This window comes from Armigeres subalbatus, chromosome 3 (genome assembly GCF_024139115.2).
Source record: "Armigeres subalbatus isolate Guangzhou_Male chromosome 3, GZ_Asu_2, whole genome shotgun sequence".
NCBI classification, from domain to species: Eukaryota; Metazoa; Arthropoda; class Insecta; order Diptera; family Culicidae; genus Armigeres; species Armigeres subalbatus.
The window spans coordinates 352,528,503-352,552,983 of NC_085141.1; the positions used below are offsets into that span (position 1 = coordinate 352,528,503).

Below are 24,481 nucleotides of genomic sequence, written 5' to 3' on the forward strand. Positions count from 1 at the left end.
CGGTTTTTAATTGATTCCTATACGTTCGAGCCATATGGGCGAAAAGAAAGGGTGCTGGTCGGTATGCCGACTCTTTCACCAATGTTGTGTGGTCATTATTATTCTAATATCGTTTTCTTTGTGTGTTTATATCTTACAGACGACAACTCTTTGGGCACCGTGTGAATTCCTGGTGGTTACTGTTGCGGGTAAGTGTTTGATCTATGTTCGACGACAGTTATTATGACGGTCATTATAATCTAAGTAATTTGTCAATTAGTGGAATATTTATGAGGTAGATCGGTAAAATTGATTTATGATTATGTGGGATTATTAAATTTTCTAGTGGGACGAAAGAAATCAAGAGAATATGATTCCCGTTTCATTGAATTAACATGACTCATAACTGTGCTTGTGGAAAGCAGTATGTAGTCCATATAATTTCAATTCTCTATTTTGATTATCGATTCGACGGAAAATTAGAGCTTCAAGCAACAAGCATTGCAAAATTGAACACGCAAAACTCAATTAGAAATTTATGTTCCAACAATCAGATCACCGTGACTCTCTCGAGTATTCACTACGGCATGACTGCAGCAGCGCCAGAACGAAGCACAATACGTTCCAAGCAGAATAAAGCTCGCCATTGTTCAAGCAGGAAATAACCGGCCCGAAACCCGGTTATCCATCCAGGACAGAATGTCTAAGTGACTTATGCAATGTTGCTTCAACTTTGCGGGTACAGTCCATGTCGTTCTATTTACATACTCCACTTTGGTCCACCAAAGCGAGCCAACTGGCCAGCGTAAAAGATATGCGCGCCGTTCGTGGTTTGCCAGACTCCTGGGGAGAGCACCTCCGGGACAATTTCGGTCCAAAAATGGAACACAACCAACATCGGTGTCGCCATTGCCAACTCCATTCTCTTCACCTCCCATTCCCGTCTGGCACAACATAAATCAAACACTTTATGTGAGTTATGGTCAGTGCGGTGTATTTAGCATCCATTCTTGCTTATAAACTGGGAAGCCCAAACAACGGGAACTGCCGTTTGGTCAATTTCTTGCCATCAGCATCTTTGCACTCCTCCACATAACTCGAGAATGGACTCTGTGCGGAACGAAAGTGGACAGCTCAAAAAGTCAAACGGCTTATCCCAGTTAGTATTGTTGGGCTGTCAGCATCCTTGCCTACCGACAATAATATGTCTGCTGAGATCTAGTTTCAGTTCGAGAGGTTTATCATCTAGTCTACAGGGCTGTTATCGGTCAGACATTCTAGTAGCCATGCCAATAAAGGCGATATAAATATGTTTAAAATGTAATCCCCCATGAGGCTTATATAATTATTTTTAAATAATTTTGCAAAGTGCCGACTGAAAGTGTCTCTATCATGGACGGCTGTGCCCTATTACTAACTTGTTGCCAAGTTATATTGTTTGCAGATTTCGTTTACACTACTGTGTAAGGTGTGGCCGATCCAGCTTCCATTCCGTTTCCGAATTTCAGCTTCTTCAGAGGCCTAAGCCTCTGATAACACAGAAGATGGAGTTTTCTGAAATCCAATTGTATTATTTTACGTAGGATTACGTTCTTCGGTGAGATAGGGGGTCATTATGCAGATTCAAATATGGGACCGTCACGAAAAGTGGTCAGGAAGTGAGGGCTAATAACCAGTCTTCCCAACGAACATCAAACCCGCTCGGTACAAGAGTACGCGAATCCTTGGAGAATTCCCTGGAGGATTCACTAGAGGAATCCATTGGCGAATCATTGGCGGATTCCCTGGAAGTATCCCTGGAAGAATTCCTGGAGGAATCCCTGAAAGAATCCCTGCGGAATCCTTGAAGGATTCCCTGAAGAATTCCTTGGAGGAATCTCTGGAGAATTTCTTGGAGGATTCCCTGTAGGAATCCCTGGAGGATGCCGTGTAAAAATCCCTGGACGATTCCCTTAAGGATACTCTGGAGGAATCCCTGGATGATTCTCTGGAAGAATCTCTGGACGATTCCCTGGTTGAATCCCTGAAAGATTCCCTGGAGGAATCCTGGAGCATTCACTGGAGGATTCCTTGAAGACTTCCCTGAAAGATTCCCTGGAAAATTTGCTGGAGAATTCCCTGGAGGATTCTTTTGAGGAATCTCTGGAGGAATCCCTGGAAGATTCACTGGAAAAATCCCTGAAAGATTCACTGGGAAAATCCCTGGAAGATTCCCTGGAAGAACTCCTGGAATCCCTGAAGGAATCCTTGTAGGCTTCCTGGAGGAATCCCTGGAAGAACCCCTAGAGAATTCCTTGGAGGATTCCCTGTAGGAATCCCTGGAAAGTTCCTGGAGAAATCTCTGGAAAGCTTCGAAAAAATTTGTGCTTTCCTTGTTTCACCTTATTAAAGAGCGTCATCGTTCCAAGATAGCAGTCTCTATATGCTCATAGTTGTTGCTACGGGGTGTTGGTGGGACCTTGTAGATTCACCCTCTTGGAACTTCAGTTCATCGAAGTCCGGCGTTTCCACCGACGAACTGCTTCGGTTGCTTTACAGTACCCGATCGAACACTTCCACCACCGACACTCGCGAACTGTCTTCGGATCCAGCGAAAACAGATTTCAACTGCCGTTTCTTCCGGGGAGTTGGCGGGACCTTGGTAACTCGCAGCTTCACCATCGCCTCTAAACATTGGATGATTTGATGAACTTCCATCGCCGGAACTTTGCTTCCATCGCCGGTACTTCTTCGGTTCCCACGCAATAGCGGATCAAGCACTTTCCCCACTGGGATCGTTTTTTAGCTGCAGAACTACGTCACTGTTGTTGCTGTGAAATTGCTTGAGAGTGTTCCCTAGTCCATGTAATGGTTCCGCGGGCAATTCCGGATCTCTTTCGTCCGCTTTTGTCTCGTGCCGTTCCAAAATACCACTTACGTCGATGTAAATAAAGTTGAAAAAAGTTCAAAATCAAAACTGTCAAGTGTCAAACAAACAATATTTTGCTTTGTTTTTTTGTTTTGGTAAATTTGGAGCCAGGTTGGATTCTGGTCCAAATATCGGAAAAATTGAAACAAAAGTGTATGACAGATTCATTTATTTGAAACAAAACTGTTCGAAAAATAGATTTAGACCGCTCCGGTGAAAATGGTAAATTTAGATTTGGTCTATTTAACTGTCAAAATTTAGAATAGACCGCCACCAGTGAAAACGTCCTTAGGACCGCTGCTCTATTTTTTTGGTCTAATTTTATGACAGTTTCAAAAATATAGACCAACAACCCAAGTAGCACACGCAACATCTTCCTAAGGACGTTTTCACCGGTGGCGGTCTATTCCAAATTTTGACAGTAAAATAGACCAAATCTAAATTTCCCATTTTCACCGGGGCGGTCTAAATTCATTTTTCGAACAGTTTCGTTTCAAAAAAAATGAAACTGTAATACTCTTTTGTTTCATTTTTTCCGAGTTTTGGACCAGAATCCGCAGTCTGCTCCAAATTTACCAAAACAAATAAAACAACGAAGAATGTTGATAAGAAAATTATTTTGAGCTTTTTAGTGGAATGTTTTCACCTGTCATAAGACGAGTTTGAACAATCCCATTGAATTCCACCACTTAATTGTATCCTGACAGATACGTATTTCGACCTCAACAGTAAGGCCGTCTTCAGTGTCTTGTACTTGACTCGACTTGAGTCGAGTCAAGTACAAGACACTGAAGACGGCCTTACTGTTGAGGTCGAAATACGTATCTGTCAGGATACAATTAAGTGGTGGAATTCAATGGGATTGTTCAAACTCGTCTTATGACAGGTGAACGAAGAATGTTGTTTATTTTGATTCTGAGGCTGTCAAAAAGTTTGTTGTTTTGCTTTTTTCTTTCTTGGAGTTCTGGTACGAGAAGGATGCGGGCAAAAGTGATCCGGATTTCTCACGGCATCTCTTCTTTTTCGGTGAATTCGAGGCCATTCACGAGAGTTGGTGATAGAATTGTTCCGATCCGCTACTGTGGCAACCAACGTAGTTCCGGCAATGGAAGCAAAAGCGGAGGTCTTCGGATCCGATTTACGAGGCGGGTATCATATCGAACAAGATATCTTTATCGCCGAACAGTACCAGACGAAATGTCGCTAGTGCCCACGGGTTCGGAGAGCCGAATATCCAAAGAGATGAACCTCTGCCATTACGAGATTCCAACGGGGAAACTTTAGGGATCCCGACGGGAGTCGTTTCGACTCCTAGGTTTCGACATAATTTCTTCAGGAGTTTCAGGGATTTTGACGAGAGACCTTTCGGGATACTGACGGGAATCTTGTTTAGATGCAGACATGTATGCCTCAAAGATTTCAACGGGAATTTTTCAGGAAATCCGAATGAAATGAAATTCTTTAGGAATTTCGTCAGGAGTGCTTTATTTATAGATTTCGACTAAAGGATTAGGGATTTCGACTGGAATCCATTAAGGATTCCGGATTTTTAATTTTTACCATCTTTAGAGATTCAGACGGGAATCTTTTAGGGGTTCCGACGGGAATCCTTTTGGGGATTTCAGCGGAAAAACTTTAGGGAAGTGAATCCCTTAGGTATTCCGACGGGTATCCATTGGCTGTTGCGAGGGATTCCGAAAAGAGCACTTCAGGGATTCCGACGGGAATATTTTTCAAATGACGACTTTTATTCCTCAGGCATTCCGACGAGAACCGTTCAGGGATTCCGACGGGAATCCTGTTGGGATGCAGACATGAATTCCTTGAGTATTCCGATGGGAGTCCGGCTGGAATTCTTTAGAGATATCATCAGGAATGCTTTATTGATTTCGACTGGAAACCTTTCGGGATTCCGACGGAAATCCTTTAGGAATATCGACGAATATATTTTCGAGATTAAAACCAGATTTTTTTTAAGGAATCCAACAGGAATTCTTTAAATATTCCGAAGGGAGGGTTGGGCGGAGGTATTCTAGGAAGATTCAGTGGAGTAATTTCAAGACGATTTGCTAAAGAATCTCCAGGAGACTTTGCTGGAGAAGTTACAGGAGGAAGAAATTTCAGGTAGATTTTCTGGTAAAACTTTAGGAAAATAAGCTGGAAGAACTCCAGGAGGAATTGGTGGAGGAAATCCCAGAGGATTTGGTGGAGGAACTGCAGAAGGGCTATGTAGAGAAAGTCCAGGAGGATAAGGTGGAGAAACTCCAGGAGGGTTTGCTGAAAGAACTTGGCAACAGAACTTCAGGAGGGATTAGCAGAGGAATTCCTGGAGGATTTGCTGGTGGAACTTCAGTAGTATTTGCTTAAGTGGACTCCAGGAAAATTTGATAGAGGAACTCCAGGATCAAATGGTGGAGGAACCCCAGGAGGATTATGTGAAGAAACTTCATGCTTTTCAGGAGGGTTTACTGGAGGAACTCTAGGAGGGTTTGCTGAAGGAACTTCAGGAATATTTACCTAAGGATCTCCAGGAGGATTTGGTGGAGGAATTCGTGGAGGATTTGGCGGTGGAACTCCCAAGAGGATTAGGTGGAGAAACTTCATGCTTTGTAGGAGGGTTTACTGGAGGAACTCTAGGAGGATTCGCTTGGTTTGGTTTGTTGGTTTGGTTTGTTGAAAAGACTTCGAAGGATTTAGTGGAGAAATACCAGGAGTATTTACTGGACGAACTTCTGAAGGATTTCGTGTAGGTACTGTTGGAACTCTAGGAGAATTTGCTGGAAGAACTGTACGGGGATTTGTTGAGGGAACTTCAGGAGGATTTGTTAAAGAAACTCCAGCCAGATTTAGTGGAGTAATTCCAAAAGGATGTTCTAAAGTTTCTCGTAGAGAGCTTGCTGAAAGAATTCTAGGAGGATTTGCTGGAAAAACTTGAGGAGTATATGCTGGAGGGACTCCATGAGTATTTGTTTAAGGATCTCCAAAGGGGTTTACTGGGGGAACTCCAGAAGTGTTTGCTAAAGGATCTCCAGGACGATTAAGTGGAGAATTTTAATGCTTTGCAGGAGTGTTTTCTAAAGGAACTCCAGGAATATTTGCTTAAGGATCTCCAAAAGGGTTTACTGAGGGAACTCCAAAAGGATTTGCTGAACGAACTCCAAGATGAGTTCTTGTTGGAACTTCTGGAGTATTTGCTGTAAGAACTTGAAGAAACTACTGGATGGTTTGCTAATGGAATTCAAGAAGAATTTGTTATAGAAACTCAAGTAAGATTCATTGGAAGAAATCCCGAAGTAACTGCAGGAGGAACTCTAAAAGTATTTCTAGAGGAAGAAGATTTGCTGATGGTAAATACTCCATGAAGATTTGCTAGCGGAACTCAAGCAGGATTGGAGGAACTCCAGGAGAATGACCTGAAAAACTGCGAGATGCTTTTCTAAAGAAACTTCATGAAGGTTTTCTGGCGGAACTTCAGGAGGTTTGGATTGCCGGAAGATTTTTTGGGGGAGATCCAGAAGGATTTGCGAATATAAAATGCAGGAGGAACTCCACGAAAATGTGCTGAAGGTAATAAAAGATGATGGCTGAAAGAACTTCGTTTTCTGGCGGAACTCCAAGATGGACCCGTAAAAACCTATTCACTTCAATTTGTTTCTAGTTTGTTTTTTTTTTCATACCGCGTCAAAACAAAAACATCAAATTTAAAACATCACCGGTGAAAATGACAAAAATTTGCTCTATTTTTGGCGGTCTATATTTTTAAAACTGTCATAAAATTAGACCAAAAAAATAGAGCAGCGGTGAAAACGTCCTAAGGACGTTTTCACTGGTCGCGTTCTATTCCAAATTTTGACAGTAGAATAGACCAAATCTAAATTTCCCATTTTCACCGGGGCGGTCCAAATCTGTTTTTCGAACAGTTTCGTTTCAAATAAATGAATCTGTCATACACTTTTGTTTCAATTTTGTTCACATTTGGACCAGAATTCAGCCTGCGCTCCAAATTTTCCAAAACAAAAATAATTCAAAGAAGAATGTTGTTTGTTTTGATTATAAAGCTTTTTAAACGTCCAATCCAGCGGTATGCACAAGAAAAAGGATTTCGCGGTAGAGATCCGGAATTCCCGCGGATCCGAAGACAATTCGCGAGTGTCGTTGCTGGAAGTGTTCGACCCGGGACTGCGTAGCAACCGGAGTAGTTCAGGCGATTGTAGCGGAAACAGAAAGAATGTTTCCAGCGCCTACGGCCTCGAAGAACTGGAGTGCCAAGAGAGTGAATCTCCACCGTTACTTCCGAGAAACATCGCTTTTTATTAACCGGAAGCGATGGAAGAGCTGCGAGTAATCAAGGTCCCGATAGCAACTATGAGCACATACAGAATCTTATACCTTGCAACGACAACGTTCTTTAAAAAGATGAAACAGTGAGAGCGTAATTTCCCAGAGACTTACGAAGAGAATACTTCCGTGATTCCGATGGAATTTTTTTGGTATTGCGACGAGATTCCTACGGAAATCATTTGGGATTCCGACGTGAATCTTTAAGGAATTAATCTTTAGGGAATTCCGTCAATAGTTTTTGAGGGTTCTGACGGGGAGCTTCTGGGTATTTTGACAGGCGTTCTTTGGAGGAATACTTTTTCTTTGCGGAAGGGAATACTTTTTCATTGGGGATCCAATCCATTATGAATCTTTTTGGATTCCGACGGAAAACTTTTCGAGATAACGACGAGAATCTTTTCTGGATTCAGACAGGAATTCTTTCGGGATTCCTAAGAGACCCCTTTCAGGATTCCGATGGGAACCCTTTTGAGAATCTTTTTGGTATTCCAACGGGAATCCTTTTAGGATTCCGAGGGAAATTCTTTGGAGATTCAGACGGGAGTCCGACGGGCATTCTTTCGCGATTCCGGATTTTTGAGAAATCACACAAGAGTTCGTAGGGATTCTGACGAAAATTATCAGAGGATTTCGACAGGAAGCTTCTGAGAATTCTGACGGAAGTCTTTTGGGGATCCTAATAAAAATCCATAAGGGATTCGGACGGAAATCATTTAGGAATTTTGACGGGAATCCTTTCGAGATTCCGACGGGAATTCTTTCAAAATTACGACGGGAATCCTTCGAGATTCCAGCGAGAATACTTTTGGAATTTCGACGGCAATCCTTTCGTGATTACGACGAAAATCCTTTCGAGATTCAGACGGTTATTATTTCGGGATGCCGACGGGAATCCTTTCCGAGTGTCTCCAAGAATTCCTCCAGGAGATTCTTCAGGAATTCCTTTTAGAGACTCCCCAATTCCTTTAGAAGATCTTTCAAGAGTTCCACGATTTCTTCCTGGAGTTTGTCTAGGAATATCTCCTGGTAATCCTCGTGAAGTTCTTCCTGAAATACCTCCTAGAAATTTCTCCAGGATTTCCTCTTAGAATTTCTCCAGGATAACTTCTGAAGTTCTTCCAGATATTTCTCCTGGAGTTTTTCCAGCAATTCATCCTCGAGTTCTTCCAGGAATTCCTTCTGGAGTTTCTCCAGGAATTCCTATTAGAGTTTCTCAAGGAAGTCCTCCTGGAGTTCCTTCATGAATTGCTGCTCAAGTTCCTCCAGGAATTGCTCCTGAACTTCCTCCAGGAATTGCTCCTAAAGTTCCTCTAGAAATTGCTACTGAAGTTCTTCTAGGGATGGCTCGAGTTCCTTCAGGAATTCCTGCAGAAGTTCTCCAACCTGAAGTTCCTCCAGGAATTTCTCTTGGTATTCCTCCAGGAATTTCTCTTGGAATTCATCTAGAAATGGATTTCTTCAGGAATTCCTACTGGAGTTTCTTCACAAATTCCTCCTGGAGTTCCTACAGGAATTGGTCCTGGAGTTACTTAGGAAAGTTCCAGGAATTCCTACTGGAGTTCCTATAAGAATTCCTTCTTGAGTTCCTTCAGGAATTCCTTCAGCAGTTCCTTAAGGAATTCCTTCTGGAGTTCCTTCAGGAATTCTTCCTAGAGTTCTTCCGGGGATTTCTCATTTGAGTTCCTCCAGGTTGCTCTCTGAGTTCCTTCAAGAATTCCTCCGGGAGTTTTTTCAGGAATTCCTCCTGGAGTACTTTCAGGAATTCCTCCTGGAGTTCCTTCAGGAATTCCTCTTGGAGTTTCTTCAGGAATTTTTCCTGGAGTTCTTACAGTAATTCCTCCTGGAGTACTTTCAGGAATTCCTTCTGAAATTCCTTCAGGAATTCCTCTTGGAGTTTCTTCAGGAATTTTTCCTGGAGTTCTTCCGGGGATTCCTCCTTTGAGTTCAGCCAGAAATTGCTGCTGGAGTTCTTCCTGGAATTACTCATAAGGTTACTCCAAGAATTGATCTCAGAGTTCTTCAGGAACTCCTCCTGGAGTTCCTTAAGGAATTCCTCCTAGAGTTCCTTCAGGAATTCCTCCTGGAGTTCCTTCAGGAATTCCTCCTGGAGTTTCTTCATGAATTCCTCCTGCTGGAGTTCCTTCTAGTGAAATGTTTTCACTGGAGCAATTCCTCTTGGAGTTCCTTCGGGAATTCTTCCTGGAGTTCTTACTGGAATTCTTCCTGAAATTCCTACAGGAATTCCTCTTGGAGTTCCTACAGAAATTCCTCCTAGAGTGCCTACAGAAATTTCTCCTGGAGTTCCTGTAGGAATATCCCTTTTTCCTTCTAGAATGCTTCCAGCAGTTCATCCAAATGTTCCTCTTGAAGTTTCTTTGACCTGAACGAACTCCATAAGAAACTCTTAGAGGAATTCCCGGAGGAACTCCAGGAGGAATTTCCGGAGTAACCCCAGAAAGGATTCCCAGAGGAACGCCAAGATTATTAGAGATATTCCCGAAAGAACTTCAGAAGAAACCTGAGCAAACTCCAGGGTATCTGAAGAAGAAAATCCCGTAGGAACTTCAGGAGAATTGCCCGGAGGAATTCCAAGAACAATTCCCGGAGAAACTCCAGGAAAAATTCCCGGATTATCTCCACGAGGGATTCCCGGAAAAACTCCAGAAGGAATTCACGAAGGAGCTCCAAGTGGGATTTCCGGAGAAACTCTTAGAGGAATTCCCGGAGGAATTCCAGGAGGAGTTTCCCGAGTAATTTCAGGAGGAGTTTCCGGAGGAACGCCAAGATTAACTTCAGGTTAAATTCCCGGATTACCTTCAAGAGGTATTCCCGGAGGAACTCCTGGAAAAGCCTGATCAAACTCCAGGAGAAATTTCCAGATGAATTCTTGAAGTAACTGAAGGAAGAGCTCCGGGAGGAATTCTTAGACCAACTCCAGGAGTAATTCCCGGAGGATTTTCTAGAAGAACTCCCGGTGGAATTTCAGGAGGAATTCCCGGAGTATTTCTAGGAAGATTTCCTGGAGTAACTTCAGGAGGAATTATCAAAGCAACTTAAGGAGGAATTCTCGGTGGAACTCCATGAGAAACCTGAAGGAATTCCCGGCGGAACTTCATGAGGAATTCCCAGTGGTCTATTCAATATATGTTGCTTCGCCTTGGTTGTGGTTTTTTGTTTTTTTGTTTCTCGGAAGCATTAAAACAAAGACATTCATCTTAAAACAACACCGGTGAAAATGGCAAATATTTGGTTAATTTTTCCCAAGCAGCACAAATTGTTTCACTACTGAACATTTCACTGCGTTGCAACTATTCGGAAAGAAACAATCTTTGCGTATGTGCCACCAAATATAACTCTCTTGCAATCTAAAAAGCGCAAGAGGTGGAGCCTACGGAAACATCCTTCGATCGCAGTAAAATTGCAAAAATGTTGTAAAATACTACAGCGGAAAAAAAAATAAAATAAAAATATAAAACTGGATTCGATTTATGGAGCTTGTTAGATTGATAGTCCTTCACACTATCACAGCACCATTCATACTTCGAAGGGACTGCATGATGACTCGCCTTAAAAACCATACGATTATGAAGTTTTGTACTCGGGTTTCCTGTTACTTGATTGCACCATCACAGGAAAAAAATGTGTCAAAATGTTGAACGATGCTAAATTAAACATGAAGACACATTCAACTTATCTGCAACTTTATTTAAACAAATAATTAAATTTTGAAAGACGCATTGAAGTTACATGGTAAAAAATATGCAACATAATGATTTTGTTTCGTGTTTGCAACATGAAGTGCAGTATTCTTTGTTTGTTTGTTTCCAAATGTCAAACACGTACTGCATTGCAATTTTATTGAAACATTGATCACAATTCGAACGTTTTTGGTATCTTGATGCAACTTTTCCGCTCTTTGATGTTTTTCCAATGCCTTTAATGAAACTGAATTGAAACAAGTTGCTATATGCCGCTCAGTTCTATTTTCTGCGGATTTGAAGCATGAATGAATCACGAGATTCAAATATTTTTCAATTGTTTTGGTGTATAGATGCGTCATTTCAATAAAATCCACTTTGTAATTTCGTAAAAAACATATTTTTTCATGAAACCAGCGAGTTTGTTCTATTTTACTCAGGATTCGAATAATGTTCGAAAATTTGCAATTAAACTGAATCATTGCTGATTTTATTTTTTGAAGCCTTTAAAAATTTACCTTAAATTAGTCAAAGAGTTCCCCCATAATCATTTACTGTTCTTCGTACAGTTACAAATATAACATGAACATAGATGATATCGTAACCCATTAAAACTAAATTCTTCGAACAATACATATTTATGGAATAACAATTACCTCGACCTCAATCAAGGAAATTTACGGTCTACGAACCATAATCAATATAATACTGATAAAACTCTTTCCTTCAAAAATGTATGAAGAAATTCTTTTTTTAATACGGTCAACATTCTTAACAACTCGTTGCTCATACAGTCCGGTCTACGAAAACCGTAGTCACTATGCTCAAAACGTTATCAGGCTACAGTACGATTTTGATTCAGTACCTTTATCATTATGGTTCAACGTGGAACGTAAACCATTCCAATAATGATGCGGCTATCGTTTGAATTTATGCGGGTTGACCGAGAGTAGGGGGTTGAGGGTTTGAGTGAGTCCCTCCAAGACACGTGGATTCTTTTTCGCAAATTTCCTATCAATTTGTCCATTTCGAAACATTTGCTGTGCATATGCGCAGCCAAGATATTTAACAAAAAAAGTAAACGTCAATTAGAAGCACTAATTGAATTAATTATGACCATCCACTTTTTTTTCAAAATGGAATATATTTTTTTATTTGGAAAAATATATCGGGAATTATGCGGGAGTTTTAAAATGTAAGGTAAGTGGTCATGCTTTGCCAACGATACTTGCTGAACACTTTGCATTTGAAGAACTGCTTTTGTACCGACGTCAGGTCAAACACGAAAAATCTTTTCTTCTTGATACTTTCACGAGTTCTTAAAGATACTCAGCTCATATCGTGGCTGCTAAAGTCTATTAGGCCGAATAAAAACTTGAAACGCGAATCTGATGAACTACTTTCAATTGTCAATTCGAATATATGCCAAAAGGTCGAAAGACAAAAAGTCGAAAGGACAAAAGGTCGAAAGGACAAAATTTCGAAAGGGACAGAAGATCGAAAGGACAAAAGGTCGAAAGGCACAGAAGCTCGAATGGGACAAAAGGTCGAAAAGGATAAAGGTAAAAAATGTCAAAAGGTCGAAAAGGACAAAAGGTCGAAAGGGAAAAAAGGCCAATCAAGAACAAGTTTATAACAAGTTGAGTGTATTCCAAAAGAATTTATGAAATGCATTTAACTTCAAGCAGAAATAACACACCCATCACATCAATCAAAGTTGAAGAATGAGCAATTTTGGGGGGGTCCCGTAGCGTAGTTGGCTACACGTTCGCCTTATAAGCGAATGGTCATGGGTTCGATTCCCAGCCCCTCCACCAATCCCTCGTCAGTCGCCGATCCGCAGCCCAAACGGTGGCTTTTTGGGGAACGCGCCATACCGTCGCGGCTGCCAGATGACGACTGACAACTTGTTCTTCTCGGAGGCATTCCTCCAACTTTACCCTGACTTAATGGCAACCAAACAATGCAACGATCATTGGATAGACGACATGGACAAACGGACACAATGGACTCACGACAAGGTGAACTGGCAACGACAACAATAACGAATAATGGATATCTAAAAATAGATTCTGTGTGGATTCTGTACAGCTGAATACCATAGTAGATCTCGGCACAGTAGCGGTCAAGAACACAGAGTGCCTACCAAATAAATATACGAATAAAAATGAGCAATTTTCAAAGAAGGAGTATTTACTATGAAACAATATTATGAATATCTAGATAGTTCTGCTAGAGATAAAAAAAGATTGCTGATTTAGGAAATGATTAAAACTTGTATTGCGCGAGACAGAGTTGTCCTATACAGTTGGCAAAAAAAAATTTTATTTTTCACTATTTTTAACAATTAAATAAAATTCATTCATTGACTGCATATAATAGATGAATATCTAGGTTTTCTGAAGGTCACTTCGATCTGTTAAAATAGTGCACTCCGAAGCAACGCAGGCGCACACAGTAAAATACACCGGCGTGTAATACACGCTGGTGTATTTGATGTGCGGCGTGCACCATTTTGACAGATCGAAGTGACATTTTAAAACCCAACATCCATCTATTAGTTGAACTCACTGAATGAATTTTATTGATTTGGTAAAAATTGTAAAAACTTAAAGAGCATTGTTATTGCTAACTGTGTAGGGCAACTCTGGTGCGAGATTAATTCTCTCCGTTTCAGTTTCTTGTATATTCCGACCTTTTGTCCCTTTCGACCTTTTGATCTTATTGATCTTTAGTTTTTTTCGACCTTTTGTCTCGTTCGACGTTTTGTCCTTTCGACCTTTTGTCCCGTTCGACGTTTTGTCCTTTCGACCTTTTGTCCCTTTCGACTTTTTGTCCTTTTCGACTATTTGTCCCTTCGACCTTTTGTCTTTCAACGTTTTGTCTTTCGACCTTTTGTCCTTTCGATCTTCTGTCTTTCGACCTTTTGTCCCTCGCCCTTTCAATTCATCGCATATTGATCAAAAATGCTTGCTTTTGCTTTAGATTTGACATTTAAGATATTTAAATAGGAATAGTAATTCATTAGCATTTTAAGTTATGATGCTACACCTGGAGCTGCTTGGAGTTTGTCAGGGCTTGTTCATAATTTGTAACTCTACTGAAAGCATACAGTTTCCAGCCCTGGCCAACATCTCCGATCCACCCTCGCAGTCCCGGGCGGATACATTGATACAAGATACTACACACAATGGGACATAAGCAAAGCATGCAGGCTTAACACTTTCGACTTTGATGACAAATAAATTCAACCTAAATTAGAGTCAATTGTTTGTGTGCAGCTGAGCGCTGGCTGCTGCTGCTGGCTACCCCGATCCGGTTTCGCCCCCGACCGCCGATGATGACGACGACAACGACTACATGATGATGACGCTGATGTTGATGATAGGACTATTTATGCTTTGAAATCGCTGCTCATTCGGAATGTACGGAATACATTATGGCGATTTGTTGCACTAATTTAGAAATGTGTATTTTGTGCTGTGGGTCGAATCGGTGCTATGATATTGTTGGAATATGGTTTCGTTCTAGCTAGACTATTTTGTTTGAGATAAGTTGTTGTTTGTCGAATCAATTTAAGGGAATCCAAACACAGTCGAACGTAGGTAGGAAATGATGACATCCAGCGAAATTGCCACATATGTTGAAATAGCTGATAGAAAGTGTCATTTTGAAGCTGAGTAACAGAGTTGTTGGCTAAGTTATTGTATTGCCAATCCAAACTACAAAAGTGATGATACTAACGACCGAGATGCCATCAACATGCTAGCTCTGCACTACTTAGCACACAGCTTATCGACTCCTCGTTGTCTGATGTCCTTCTTTGGTCTCCAGCTCTGGTGGCGCTTGTCGCTAGACGGAAGAGAAGAAACAAGAGCATGCAAAAAATTGTTCCAAGGACATCCCGTGTATGTACATCAGCAAAAAGGAGCACAATTCCATCGAGATGCAGATAGATCACGGCAATCATGCAACGTAAGCACGTACCCTAGCAGCACACGTGCTCCACATAGGTTACTGCAACACATATGTGACCAGATTGAGTCACAATCAAGTTAGTGCAACCATTTTTGTCTGAGTTGTGCTGCTCGGGTAGCTATGTGTGTTCGTCATTCCGGAATCTGACCAAGTGGAGCATGGTTTCGAGGTCGATATGAGTGGAAATTTTGTTCCGGTTATGTGGAGTGTGAGTCACCATCCATCCCTGAACGGTGGAGTGTGGTTTCTGGTGCTCACTGGTGCCAGCTGGTCCTGATGTCTGCCGGTTGATGTCACTGGAATAAATGGATTTGAATTTCCCCATGGCCAATGCGGAAGAGTAATCTCCTGTAATCGATTTACTTGTTTCTCTAGCTTCAGTATTAGAGACCTAGATGTATGAGGAAACATCATCTTATCAAGAAAATCTCAACAACTATTTCTGTTTATAGAAATAACCATAATTCAATTCTCTCCAGTTTGATGTACGAACAAAAACATCGAAAAGAGCATGCAAATATTGAACCAACTTTGGCATCACCCCAAAAAGTCATCAGTCATATTTGTCGTGGCGGTCGTGCCCTCCATGACGCAAAAAGTAATCGTTTCATGTGATCCCATCTTTCTTTTTGGAAAGGGGATTTGCTTTTGTCTTCTCCGGCGGGCGAGTCAACAAAGCCAGACGCGAATATTATCTTTTCGTGGATCTTGTTGCGTTCCACTTTTTTTTTCGGTCGGTGATTTTGATGTTCGATATCTGAGCATCTATGGCTGGGTGCAGGACCAGAGAGTCGGTGGTCGTTTTTTGTGGTAGAAAATCTTCTCATGATTTGTTGTAGATTTAGCCATGCAAAGAGCATCATTTTCAGATATTTATGTGTAAGCTACTTGTATTAGACATTTCGATAGCTACCATGCCAGGGTCTCCAGTTAGCCTTGCGAGCAAAGACGTAGGATTGCCAATCCAGAGAATTTTCAAAGATTTTTAAAAAGTATTTGAAACTAGTTGATTGTATTCGACATTGATCGGGTTGTATTATTTTGCATTCTAACTGTCAATTGTTGAGTTCATTGCAGCGCTGCACTCCATAGAACATTTTTCTGCGATTGTATTGGGTTCTATCCTAATTTGCCCTCAAATTGTGTTTCGACAATTTTTCGTATAATTTGTCAACTTCTTCAAACACAGCTGACGAATCGATTAATGAGAAAATCTTGCAAATCGGTCCTTCCGTTCGTGAGTTATATTGCCTCAAAGGAAAAGCAAACTTTTTCATATATAGAGAAGAAAGAAAAAGATTAAGGATAAACCTTCCGGATTCCAATACTAATTGCACTCGCGTTTTCAGGGGCATTCCACTCAAAACGAGAGCCACGCATAGCTGACAATTTTATTATTCCAGCTTTGCTGGGTGAAATATTAAAAATGGCAGTTGTCTGTGGCTTCCGTTTTGAATGGGGTGCTCTTGAAAACGCGAGTGCATTTAGCTTTGCTATAAAATTCTGTGGAAATTCCGAATAATTTTTCGTAAAATTTTTAAAGGATGTCGCGTGAATATTCTGAAAATTTTCCTCCTAGAGAACTTTCAATGAAAATATGTACCAAACAATCGTAAGTTCCAAATAATTAGGATGTTATAAAGAATATCCCGTGGAAAGAGAATTTGATAGCTTATTGCATTTAGTGAACTGTACCTACTTAAACTGCTTGCTCAAAATATACGTGCAAGTACGGTACGACACAATTAAAAAAAGAATGTTTACTTGTGAACATGATTTTGCTCCAAGGTGTAAAGAAATAAATTAACGCGCATTGAAAACTATCTCCGAAAAATACAAAACAACTGATAAATAAAAGATACAGAATACAGATCCTCGCGAAAGGAAAGTGCCCACAACAATCGCCCAAAACGGAGTGACATCGACAAAACCGTTAATTTATGTTTCCGTCCCACGCAACTGTAGTCCATTTCCGCGAACCCCGATGGCATTCCCAGGGGAATTCAGAACTGAAACAAAATTCATTGAACTTCATTGGATCAGCCAGAGAAAAAAATATATTATAAAGAACTGCATTGTCAGTAAGTTCTCCTTTCTTTCACTTCGCTCAAGTCACGAGTAGCTTCAACCACCCCAGTTCGGAACGGATTCGAACCATAATGGGTTTCAATTGTTATGACATTTCCTTTTTCGGGTGGGAGTAGCATGGCCTACCATGGTGGTTGTTCGACTGGAAGGCACGCGACTGCTGCGACTGTAAACTTTTGTCGGTTGTTTCTGTACGGCTTCGGAGTCCACACTGGTTGTGAGAACTGCGGCCTGGAAAGTTGTGAATGAAAGGAAGTAAAATAAACACGACAAAAGTGCTCTTTTTGTGTAAGAAAAGGAAATTCATCACCCAAGAACCATTAATCAGTACATTAATTAGGTTTGTAAACCTCATCCATTATCGTAAGTGTCGGCGGAACTTTGATTAAGCGTGTTGTTGGTGGTTTACTTTTTACACGTGTTTATTTTTTCTTCGGGGGCTCAACAGTCGCCGTTTTGGTCAAGTGGTTCATTCCCATTAGCGGAGGTTTGACTTCACAGGTTGTTACAGTTTTGTTGTGACAAATTAATTTACTCGCATGCTTTCTACTCACCGACCCAGATCTAATAGAGACTAGAAAATTGCGGCCCTCCCTGAAATGACCTCATCCTAAGCGGCAGCTCATGGCCTAGTCTAATTGATCTAGATCAAATTGCGTCTTGTTAGCACACTTTCAATTAATTTAAATTCCTCAGCATAAAATGCATTAAGGCGTTGCAAGTGGCTTAGCCCGAGCCGACTGGCCCGTACAATGCATGCACCCTATCTACGGTAGACATCTGCTGGTCAACCGCTCTGCACTGTAACCGTGACACATCTCCCATTTACTGAACCCCCGGTCTCCATTAGGTACTTTCCGTAATGTAGTGTAATTTATGCAACACCATTCCATTCATATTTTATCGAATTGAGAGCAGTTTGCAATCGACCCTACAACTGCAACTCAACCTATCGTTGAGGAAGGGGGTAATTCGATGACGTGAGCCCTTTTCCCGGTCGTGTGAGCTTTCAGGCATCAGGCAGTCACTGCACTTGATGGCTTCTTTCCATATTCGTCGTGCCCATTCCAATTCGATCCTCGTCGGAGTAAAGCATTCAAACAAATCAGTTTTCTTGAAATGCACTTGCAGCACTAGAAAACCGTGTCCATAGTTTGTTTTGTTTGGTCGTCACGTCGTCGCCGTCTTCGTTATGTGGAAATGTTGAACAAACATGAATCGGACGGAGGAATTATTCATCACTTCCTGGGAGCAGAAAGAACTTCGATTATTTTTCAAAGTAAGGTGCCTTCGTTAATCTCGTCACTTCAAGCATGGAGTGGATTGGGGAAGTATGAAGTATGTAAAGTCAGAATAACTTTTATGACCGCTAGACATTGCCTATGCTCTGAGCTTGCTATCGTATTGACATAAACAAAGTCAAGTCACGAACGATTTATGTGCATTTTTTTACGATCTATTAGGGTAACCTCCGAAGTGTGTAGATTTTTAAATTTATTGTTTTGTTCTGTTACAGTGCACAACATTGTACTCAAATGAGTGTAATTGTTTCCATAATAGTAAAAGGGATTGAGTTTGCATTTTAAACATAATGAAAAAGCGCATTGTTTTCTTATAATTTCTTTCACTTCGTTTCGATAATTAGTTAGATTTTAAAATACTTTTCAGTCACGCAAAACTGTAAGCTACGTGTGATACGTGTGTTAACAGATAGAAGATTGATAGGTAGGTATCTACCAATGATGATCGTACACTCCGTGTTGTCCAGAGCAAAACCGAATGTAATCTCATATTTCTTCCATGAGCTGGCCCGCTTCTTGTGCGCTATAGTCGTGTTTTTGGATAGCTCGCTACGTTCTTACGGCAAATAGATTTTTTTGTAAATCCTGTCGCGAAACAAGTTTGCATTAAACGCAAAATGTCTGCAGGTAGGCGAAACACGCTAGTCGTCGATTCCGGTGTTCTTCCGAAACGATCCACGCTAGAACAAGTGAAGGAAGTTATCGTCGTTGATCAAAAGCTCAACATAGTAGATGTTAGAAACATTTAACTGCACAACTTGAAAAACTGTGTGCTCATCGAGTTGAGCGATGCAGACTTGGCATTACGGCTGCAAAAAGAACATCATCTCCGACACACATTTCGATATCAGGGTGTGAAGAATTATATCCCTATATATGTCGATGGCTCCACTACCACAGTAAGGCTGCATGACCTACCACCATGTATGTCTGACACAATCATCACCCAGCACATGGAGCAATATGGAAAAGTGATTTCTTGTAATTTGTAACTTTCCGAGACCCAAACAAACAAGTGATATCGAGCGAAGGAACTCAGCAAGAAAAACAAACAGTTTCAAACGGGGAAGGGTCGTTTGGCCGAAACCCATTCAGCTGGAAGCCATTTGACCGAATGCCACTAGGCCGAAAGTTGTTTGGCCAAATATACCAATTGGCTGAACGAACCATTAGGCCGGAAGTCATTTGGCCGAAAGGGTCATTTACCCGAAAAGGTCGTTTGGCCGAAAGGCTCATTTGGTCGAAAGGGTCGTTTGGTCGAAAGGGTCTTTTGGCCGAAAGGGTCGTTTGACCGAAATGGTTATTTGGCGATAGGGTCATTAGGCTGAAAATGTCATTCGGTGAAATGGTCATTTGGCCGAAAGGGTCATTTGGTCGAAAGGGTCATTTGGCCCAAAGGGTCATTTGGCCGAATAGGTCATTTGAAAAGTGAGAGATTAAGAGTAAGAAGAGAGACGTCCCATTCCTCATTTCTCACTTCTCACTGTAAAAAAAATGAGGAGCGCGAAGTGAGTAATGAGACGTCTTCTCTTTTGACAGCGAGAAGTGAGAAATGAGGAGTGAGAAGTGAGACGTCTCACTTCTCACTGTGAAAAGTGAGTAGTGCGAAGTGGGTTGGGAGACATCTCACTACCTATTTCACGCTTATGGGCCAAACACAATAGATACGTTTGCTTGCGTTTTGATAGTTTTCCCATGAGAAAACTGTCAAAACACACGTAAACGTATCCATTGTGTTTGGCCCATTAGTGAGAAGTAAGACGAGAGAAGTGAGAGAGACCTCTTCTCACTGTTATTTTCTCATTTTTCAAATGACCCTTTCAGCCTAACGACCCTTTCGGCCAAATGACCCTTTCGGTCAGCCTCCCTGCATACCGGCCGCACTCGCATCTTTATCGATTGCACAAAGCCAACGAGTGCGGGATCTACCCTGGAGCCGACGTCCTCTTCCAGGCTCTCTGCTATATATCACTTTTGCTAGTCTTTCTTCCGACATACGCACTACATGTCAATCCCACTGTAATTTTCCTATTTTATCAGCCTGCCAATGTCGGTATTTTTGTACCCTTGGTTCAACTCGTCTGCCATTCATCATTTCCCTCCATGTCGTCAAGTATTGAGCGCATTATTTTTCTGCTTAAACGCTCCGAGAATTCGATAGTCTGCATCTTTTAACGTCCATGATTCATACCCGTACAGGGCGACTGGATGAATCAACTATGTTTCGATTGCTAATCGATTAATTTTCGGCGAGAAATAAAACAAATGTTTGCCAGATTATCCCGACATTTTTCTTTCGATTCACTGGCCTTCGATCATCTTCTGCGGACTAATCTTCCTGCCAATGCCTTACTCTAAGACAGCCATTACATTCTTCAACGACTTCAAGCACATCCCCATCAAGCACTACCTCAGCACCAACACCACTAGGTCTTCCTCTATCTCTACCTGCCACCATGTAGTTTGTCTTGGTAGAGTTAATAGTTAAGGCTATCCTCGCCTCTCCCTCTTCAGTGGGACAAATGCCTCCACTACTGCTCTGCGATCGATTCCAATGAAGTCGATGTCATCCGCAAAGCCCAGGAGCAGGGTTGAAATCCAAAGGAGAATGAGAAAGTCTCTCACTTATCACGTCTTTATACACTCTCGATAGGTAGAATACCGTGAGAGACGTTTTTTGATAGTTATTACGATAATGAACTGATTCGGGGGGCTACAACTTATGATAAATTTCTTTTAATATGCCCCATTTGCTGGGAGGTGGGGCACCGGTTCTGATGATGCATTTCAACTTGTTTTACACATCTGTGCGAAAAAATAATGGTCCCCAACATAAAATGAGCGAGAACAAAGCGTTCCATCAAACCCCCACGGTGGGGGCCGCCTATCCGAATAAGTTTTTTTTTCAACTTGTATACAAGTACGATAGTTTTGTTTTCATGGCTTGTTATGATTCGAAGTGGTTTTTGCCTCTCTTTTATCGTTGTTCGTTATCTATTGAGAGCGATTTCTGCAAACCCTGCCCAGGAGCATATGCGACCGTGTGGTAAGAGTGCCGTTCCTCTGCACGCCAGATCTCCTAATAGCTCCTTCGAGTGCAATGTGCATCACCCTGCTTCAATCCGTCCAAGGTCACAAACGAGGTTGACACTTCGTTTGCATTCCGAATACTTGATTTCGAGCCATCCAGCGTTGCATGTATCAGTCTAATCAGTTTCGCCGGAAAACAATGTTTGGACCCCTTAAGGACTTTACATCTTTAACATCCGAGAATTGTCGTCCGTCGATCAGCATGTGGTCTATCTGTGAGCAAGTGTCTCCACTCGGATGTTGCCAGGTGTGTTTGCGGATATTCTTGCAAAGTAGGTACTGCTGATTGCCATCCCTCTAGTAGCAGCAAAGCACAGACAAACAGACATAACACATTGAACATTTACTCATAAAATTCATCGTCGTTCAAACATTAACGACATCTGTTGATTTCAGTTAGTTGGGCAAATCACGAACCAGATGGCGGTAGTGAGCAAACGTCAAACTAGAGCAAATCCGATGCGCGCGCCGCGGGTGGTCGATTGGCCAACCAATGATTATTTGAATTGACCAGTAAATCAGTGAACGATGTGAATTTGACAAGTGTTATGTCTGTTTGTCTGTGAGCAAAGGTTACAACCCAGGTAACCATTAGCACTTTATTTCGCCTTTTCGGCTATATAGGGCTATTATACAGCCAGTATGAAGTTTGTTAGCTCTGTGGTAGCCTTCTTATAGTCGCACGTATGACTTATTTTAACCTTTCCGTCCCCAACGTCTGTTTTTAAGGGCTTTCAAAAATCTAAACTGGTGTAAAAATCGCATTTCTTGACCGATTCTTTCGCAACAAGTTGCATTCCATCCGGATGGATCCCAATTTTTGATTTATACTAGTTTCGAGGCTATCCACAATACGGTTCCAGAATTATTCCAGATTCCGTTGGGGTCAGTTGCCCCCGGAATAAGTGGCCATTTACAATTTTAAGCCAAACAGGTCGTGCGACACCTCAAACTTCATGATTTCACAAAGCAATGATGCAAATGCTATTTGTGGGGTTCTTGGCCCACTCGGATTCAATCTGGCCACATCGGTCATAATCCGGGGACCAACGGAATGGCCATTTTCTAAATTGATTCAAAATAGGTCGTTCGACACCTCAAACTTCATGATTTCACAAAGCAATGATGGGAATGATATTTTTAGGGTTCCTGGCCCACTCGGATTCAATCCGGCCACATCGGTCCCAATCCGGGGACCAACGGAATGGCCATTTTCTAAATTGATTCAAAATAGGTCGTGCGACACCTCAAACTTCTTGATTTTTACAAAGCAATGATGAGAATGATATTTTTATGGTTCCTGGCCCAATCGGATCCATTCCGGCCACAATCCGGAGAATTTACGGAATGGCCAATTTTCTAAATTGATTCAAAATAGGTCGTGCGACACCTCAAACTTCATGATTTCACAAAGCAATGATGCAAATGATATTTTTGGGGTTCCTGGCCCACTCGGACTCAATCTGGCCACATCGGTTACAATCCGGGGACCTACGGAATGGCCATTTTCTAAATTGATTCAAAATAGGTCGTTCGACACCTCAAACTTCATGATTTCACAAAGCAATGATGGAAATGATATTTTTAGGGTTCCTGGCCCACTCGGATTCAATCCGGCCACATCGGTCTCAATCCGGGGACCAACGGAATGGCCATTTTCTAAATTGATTCAAAATAGGTGGTGCGACACCTCAAACTTCTTGATTTCTACAAAGCAATGATGAGAATGATATTTTTAGGGTTCTTGGCCCACTCCGGCCACAACCCGGAGGACCTACGAAATAGCCAATTTTCTAAATTGATTCAAAATAGGTCGTGCGACACCTCAAACTTCATGATTTTACAAAGCAATGATGGAAATGATATTTTTAGGGTTCCTGGCCCACTCGGATTCAATCCGGCCACATCGGTCCCAATCCGGGGAACAACGGAATGGCCATTTTCTAAATTGATTCAAAATAGGTCGTGCGACACCTCAAACTTCTTGATTTTTACAAAGCAATGATGAGAATGATATTTTTAGGGTTCTTGGCCCACTCCGGCCACAACCCGGAGGACTTACGGAATAGCCAATTTTCTAAATTGATCCAAAATAGGTCGTGCGACACCTCAAACTTCATGATTTTACAAAGCAATGATGAAAATGATACAAGGGCTTAGCCAGAGTGGGCAGGTTGGGACAAAACAACTTGAACAGTTTCGGGCGCAAGAATTCTCCTTGAAATCCTTCTAGAAGCTCCCCTGGGAACTTCTAAATTCCTCCGGAAAGTAATCCACAAGTTCCTCTGAAAATCGTTCGAAAATCTTTCTCATGTAATTGTAATTTCTCCTTATCTAGGAACCCCTCACTAAATTAGTTTTTTAGGAAATTCAAGAGGAAATTCCTTGAAGATTTATTTTCTTCTAGGATTTTTCCTTCTAGACATTTCTTTGGCTATTCTTCTAGAAAAATCTCCTGAATTTATATACATTCGGAAGTTCCTTCAAGAATACAAACGGAATTTCCTTCCAAAATTCCGCTAGAAGTTTCTTCAGAAATTTATGACGGAAATCCTCCGATTTCGCTCCAGAAATTCTTTCGGAAATTCTTCTAGGAACTTCTCCGGGCATTCTTCCAGGATTATTATTATTTATTCAGACTAAGGCCGAAGTGGCCTGTGCGGTATATAAGAGTCTTCTCCATTCGGCTCGGTCCACGGCTACACGTCGCCAACCACGCAGTCTACGGAGGGTCCGCAAGTCATCTTCCACCTGATCGATCCACCTTGCCCGCTGCGCACCTCGCCTTCTTGTGCCCGTCGGATCGTTGTCGAGAACCATTTTCTCCGGGTTATTGTCCGACATTCTGGCTACGTGCCCGGCCCACCGCAGTCGTCCGATTTTTGCGGTGTGAACGATGGATGGTTCTCCCAACAGCTGATGCAACTCGTGGTTCATTCGCTTCCTCCACGTACCGTCCACCATCTGCATCCCACCATACATGGTACGCAGCACTTTTCTTTCGAAAACTCCGAGCGCGCGTTGGTCCTCCACGAGCATCGTCCAGGTCTCGTGTCCGTAGAGGACTACCGTTGTAATGAGCGTTTTGTGGATTGTCA

The 24,481-nt window shown here is 41.8% G+C and overlaps 1 protein-coding gene across 4 annotated transcripts in view; it reads left to right on the forward strand.

Moving 5' to 3' along the window:
* The window catches only part of LOC134226072 (protein unzipped), a 324,483-nt gene that overhangs the window by 139,716 nt on the left and 160,286 nt on the right, over positions 1–24,481 (forward strand). For all 4 annotated transcript variants that reach the window (XM_062706593.1, XM_062706596.1, XM_062706594.1 and 1 more), the window contains exon 3: positions 140–188. The gene's annotated coding sequence lies outside the window, so the exon portion shown is untranslated. The remainder of the gene's footprint in view (positions 1–139; positions 189–24,481) is intronic.